Here is a 6,000-nt window from a genome sequence, read left to right as displayed (position 1 = left end):
TTAATTTTAGATCCTTTTTTAGTTGCCTTTGCTGAGAGGAGCATATTTATTATCATTTTAACGTTGGTGAATAATTCCTGAATAATAACAAACGTTCCAAAATAGTAAATAATCAAATCTTAATTAAGGAAACAATCTGTTGATTCTCTGGCCTGGGTGACAGCAGTATCTTCTTTGACATTTCTAAAAGGATTCGTTGGCTTTTTACTTGGAACTGAGTAAAAAAGAAATAAAATGATGAAAGAGACCATATATAATCTGAGAGTTTGGAATCAAACAATTGAGTCATGAACACTGATGTTAATAAAAGGCTGTGATGAAAAAGTAATTTGGTTCATGAATTAGTTGACAGAAACTTAATTGCTTCATTTTATTTACTCATTAATATCTGAAGTCCAATCTAAAGCAAAAATAACAACCATTTGGTTTCAGCATGGCACATGTAACTTGCTGTTTTTCCTCGTCTCTCTTTGACTTGAAAATAAGCAATTTGAAAATGTTAGCATGTGATTTGTGTTTTCAGATTTTTCTTACATGTTATAGATATAATTAAGTTAACAAGGTTAACAATCCACTTTTCAAAAAGCTTGTAATCCAAAGAACTCAGGGGTCATTGTCATTCATCAATGAACTATTTCACTGGTGGGATCAACTACAAGAAATGAAGATTACCTGGTGGTTTCTGTTCTCCAGGCTTTGGCTCAAATACTTTTTTAACTTCTTGAACTGGTCTTTGGGGCGTGTGATCGATTTTCTCTTGAGTTTCTCCAGTGACCTGATGTGAGTTGGCATCTTCCTTGTGTTTATCAGCATCATCCTTAGGTATCACGTTCAGAGGCTCTGTGGTCAAAGACAAACATGGTTGGACAGTAGGAGACACAGGATTTGCAAGAGCAGACTTTTCTTCCTCACAATTACCTACTCTTTTATCTGAATCTGAAACAGATAATAAAATAGTAAAAACAGTTTAGCATAAAAACTGCACTGTGTATTTCTCATAAGTGCATTACAAAGCACATTTCCTTTGTACATCCCAATTGAGCGTACATGTCCTACCCGACCCCTCCCTGTTCACGCCCTCTTTTAAATATGCAAATTATTTTTAAATTGATCCTGCACCTGAGATTCCCCTCTCTGCACGATCAGAAAATACAAACATAAGAATGAGTAAGATGGTAAAAAAGAAGAACTTCACAGAAAGCGAACTGGAGACGCTACTCACTGGAGTGGAGGCAAAAATGTACTCTTTGGCAGCTGTCCTCCACGCGCCACAATGTTGGTTAATTGCATATACGCATCACATATAATTTGTACATTGATCGAATGAATATGTTTCATTGTGCGATAGTGCTTTTATATCGTGTGTGCAGTCCATAGCTCTGATTACGTTCGTTAAACCGTCTCTGCAAATTGCTCTTTAATGTTGACCTGTTCAGATGCATTGTGGGAATTTGATATACCTGGCAGACATGCGGATAATTCCGTCCCACACGGCTTTCATGGCTCTGCTCAGGGTCAACCGGCGCAGTCCCAATCGGTTGGACTTAGTAGTTTTCACATTTATGACAGTTTCCTATCGTCCCCTAAGTGTCGCCAAAGGATCAACAGCTGTAGAAGCCAGTGTACGCCAGCCATGAGGTTGGCATAGGCATGTACTTCTCCGTGAGCGAGTAGGTACGTACGGAACATTTTTGTGAGCATGCACCCTTCGTAGCCTACTTGAGGACCCTGTTCATTCAGTACATTCAGGTAGTCAGCTGACCTCATTCTTTGGGAACATAATGTTGCTGAACCTAGACCTGAGCAACTGCAGCAACCCCAGATCATAGCACTGCCCCACAGGCTTGTACAGTAGACACTAGGCATGATGGGTGCATCACTTCATCTGCCTCTCTTCTTACCCTGTTTTACTTGTAAGGTGACCTTGGGTGTTTTAAAGGGTGCCTATAAATAAAATGTATTATTATTATTATTATTAATATTATCACTCTGGAACAGGGTAAATCTGGACTCATCAGACCACATGACCTTCTTCCATTGCTCCAGAGACATAGCCCTGAGTTCTACTGTTGTTTTTCTTCGATTTGATTTCACCAAACGTTTAAGTGATCAGCGATTACAGTCAATCAGGATTTTTTTCTGACCACATTTCTTCCTCAAAGACAATGGTTCTCCACTATCCTTCCAGTTTTTAATAATGCGTTGGACAGTTCTTAACACAATTTTAGTTGTTTCTGCAATCTCCTTAGATGTTTTCTCTGTTTTATGCACGCCAATGATTTGACTCTTCTCAAACAGACTAACCACTTTTCCATGACCACGGGATGTGTCTTTTGACATTGTTGTTTTAGAAATGAGAAACTAGGCTTTTGAAAATGAAGAATTTGAAAATGTCAACTTCGGATTAGAGTTTTCCCATTTTTCCAAATTAAGTCAATTAAGTTAACAATCCGTTTCTCAAAAGCTCGTAATCCAAAGTATTCAAGAGACATTATCTATCATCAATTAATGATTTCATTGGTAGGATCAACTGTCTACTACAAGAAAGATTACCTGCTGGTTTCTGTTCTCCAGTGTTTTGCTCAAATTGTTGTTTAATTTTTTAAACTGAACTTTGGGCCATGTCACTGTTTTTCTCTTCAGTTTCTCCAGTGATCTGATGTGAGAAACATAATGATCTAAGAGACCATATATAATCTACGTTGAGTTTTTGGACTCAAACTAATAAGTCATGTACATTGATGCTAGTGTAGGAAGTGAATTAGTTGACTGAGAGATACTAAAGCAACACTAACATTTGATTCCAGCTTCTTATATGTATGCAGTTTTTCTCTTGTAAATTTGACAATGATTTTACAATCTTAATATTGAAACCCTTGTAATGTTCTTTTTTGATAATATTCAGTCATTGTTCAGTCATTTTTTTTCCCCCATTATCATTAATATTTAATAAACAAGTTAAAATGAGACGTGTAATGTTTCTATTCTTCAATTCTGGATCCTATTCAGTAGCTTTCAGAGGATTTTTTTTTAGTTGCCACTGCTGAGAGGAGCATATTTTAAATGATTTTAACGTTGGTGAATAATTAGTGAATAATAACAAACGTTCCAAAATAATAAATAATCAAATCTTAATTAAGGCAACAATCAACTTTTATCAACAACTTCACCTTCGTCTGTCTCCTTAGTTCCACTGCCTGAATCTCTGTTAATCTCCTTTTCTTCCAGATCTGAGGCTGCTTGTTCAGTGTCAGAGGACTCTTGACAGGTATTGGTGTTAATGTGGTCTGGTTCTGGTGTTATGGGGCTCTGAGGCTGCTGAGAGTTTTCTAAAGACAGATTCTTTCTGATTTCGTTGTGTTCGTTGTCCTGCTGGTTGTCTTCTCTTGAGTGTGTTTCCACGTCTGTTTGCTTTGAATTTGTCTCATGCACTGTTGCTTCTGCACCTTTCTGTTCAGGACTGGTGGTCTCCTCTTCTAACCTGTTGCCTGATGGGTCTGATTCTTCAGCATTTTTCTTTGTAGTGGTTTTGTCAGAGACCTGATCTGGGTTGGCGTCTTCCTTGTGTTCACCGTCCTCAGAAAGTGGCTGGACAACAGGAGGAGCATTTGCAGAAGCCGCTATTCTTTCTTCGTCCTCATTTGTCTTTTTGTCTGACTCTGAAACAGAAAAGAGAACAAAATAGATTAAAAAGTCACTCATCTGCTAAGAATTTGTACAAGAATAACATGACTGATAGGGAGTCTTGGATTAAATTAAACCAAATCTTACTCCATGGAAGTTTAAAGAAGACAAAAGCCAAGAAGCCATTACCTAAGAAAGCAACTGACTGCATTAAAGTAAATAAATAATAATAATGTTAATCAAATTTAGACCCTGCTCTGCCTTAGCACGTACTTGTATCAGTATCTTCTTTGTCATTTCTAGAAGGAGTCAGGGGCCTTTTACCTGAAACTGAGGAGAAAAAGAAACAAAATGATGTAAGAGACCATATATAATGTACATGGAGAGTTTGGAATCAAACAATTGAGTCATGAACATTGATGTTAATAATAGGTAGTGCTGAAAAAGTAATTTGGTTCATGAATTAGTTGAAAGACAGAAACTTAATTGCTTCATTTCATGAACTCATTAACACACCCTGTGTAATTAAGTCCAATCTAAAGCAAAAATAATAACCATTTGGTTTCAGCATGTCACATGCAGCTTGCTGTTTTTCCTCGTCTCTCTTAGACTTTTGAAAATAAGCAATTTGAAAATGTTAGCATGTGATTTGTGTTTTCTGATTTTTCTTACATATTACAGATATAATTAAGTTAACAAGGTTAACAACCCAGTTTTCAAAAAGCTTGTAATCCAAAGTATTCAGGGGTCATTGTCATTTATCAATTAACTACTTTACTGGTGGAATCAGCTACAAGAAATGAAGATTACCTGCTGGTTTCTGTTCTCCAGGCTTTGGCTCAAATACTTTTTTAACTTCTTGAACCGGTCTTTGGGGCGTGTGATCGATTTTCTCTTGAGTTTCTCCAGTGACCTGATGTGAGTTGGCATCTTCCTTGTGTTCATCAGCATCATCCTTAGGTAACATGTTCCGAGTCTCTGTGGTAAAAGGCAAACATGGTTGGACAGTACGTGACACAGGATTTGCAAGAGCAGACTTTTCTTCCTCATAATTACCTGCTCTTTTATAGTTACTTTAATAGTTTTAGTAAAATAGTTTTATTTTATTTTATTTTTTTAAATTTCTATTTAATTTAATTTAATCTTTTTTTATCTGAGGTTTTTAAGAGTGTTTTTTATGTACAACTAAGCTACTGTGACCAAGCAATTTCCCTTGTGGATGAATAAAGTTTATCTAAGTCTAAGTCTATCTGAATCTGAAACAGATAATAAAATAGTAAAAACTGTTTAGTATAAAAACTGCACTGTGTATTTCTCATAAGTGCATTACAAAGCACATTTCCTTAGTACATCCCAATTGAGCGCACGTCCTACCGACCCCTCCCTGTCCACGCCCCCTTTAAATATGCAAATTATATTTAAATTGATCCTGCACCTGAGATTCCCCTCTCTGCACGATCAGAAAATACAAATATAAGAATGAGTAAGACGGTAAAAAAGAAGAACTTCACAGAAAGCGAACTGGAGACGCTACTCACTGGATCAGGGTCAACCGGCACAGTCCCGATCGGTAGGACATAATAGTTTTCACATTTTTTGACAGTTTCCCATCATCACCTAAGCGTCGCCAAAGGATCAACAGCTTTAGAACCCAGCGTACACCAGCCATGAGGTTGGCATAGGCACATACTTTTCCGTGAGCGAGTACGTACGGAACATTTTTGTGCGCATGCACCCTTCGTACATGAGGCCCCTGGTCATTCAGTATATTCAGGTAGTCAGCTGACCTCATTCTTTGGAAACATAATGTTGCTGAACCTAGACCTGAGCAACTGCAGCAACCCCAGATCATAGCACTGCCCCCACAGGCTTGTACAGTAGGCACTAGGCATGATGGGTGCATCACTTCATCTGCCTCTCTTCTTACCCTATTTTACTTGTACGCCTATAAATAAAATGTATTATTATCATTATTTTTTATTTAGTTTTTTTTTTTGTGTTTTTTTTAAGGCTACACAGCTGTTCAGTCCCAATCCCTTGAGTTCCCTTCACATTGTACGTGTGGAAATGCTCTTACTTTCACTATTAAACATAGCCCTGTGTTCTACTGTTGTTTCTCTTCAATTTGATTTCACCAAACCTCTAAGTGATCAGCGATCACGATCAATCAGGATTTTTTTCTCACCACATTTCTTTCTCAAAGACGATGGTTCTCCACTATCCTCCAGTTTTTAATAATTCGTTGGACAGTTCTTAACACAATTTTAGTTGTTTCTACAATCTCCTTAGATGTTTTCTCTGCTTTATGCACGCCAATGATTTGACTCTTCTCAAACAGACTAACCACTTTTCCATGACCACGGGATGTGTCTTTTG

Source organism: Chelon labrosus (assembly GCF_963514085.1).
Source record: "Chelon labrosus genome assembly, chromosome: 5".
NCBI classification, from domain to species: domain Eukaryota; kingdom Metazoa; phylum Chordata; class Actinopteri; order Mugiliformes; family Mugilidae; genus Chelon; species Chelon labrosus.
This window is presented reverse-complemented; position numbering follows the sequence as displayed.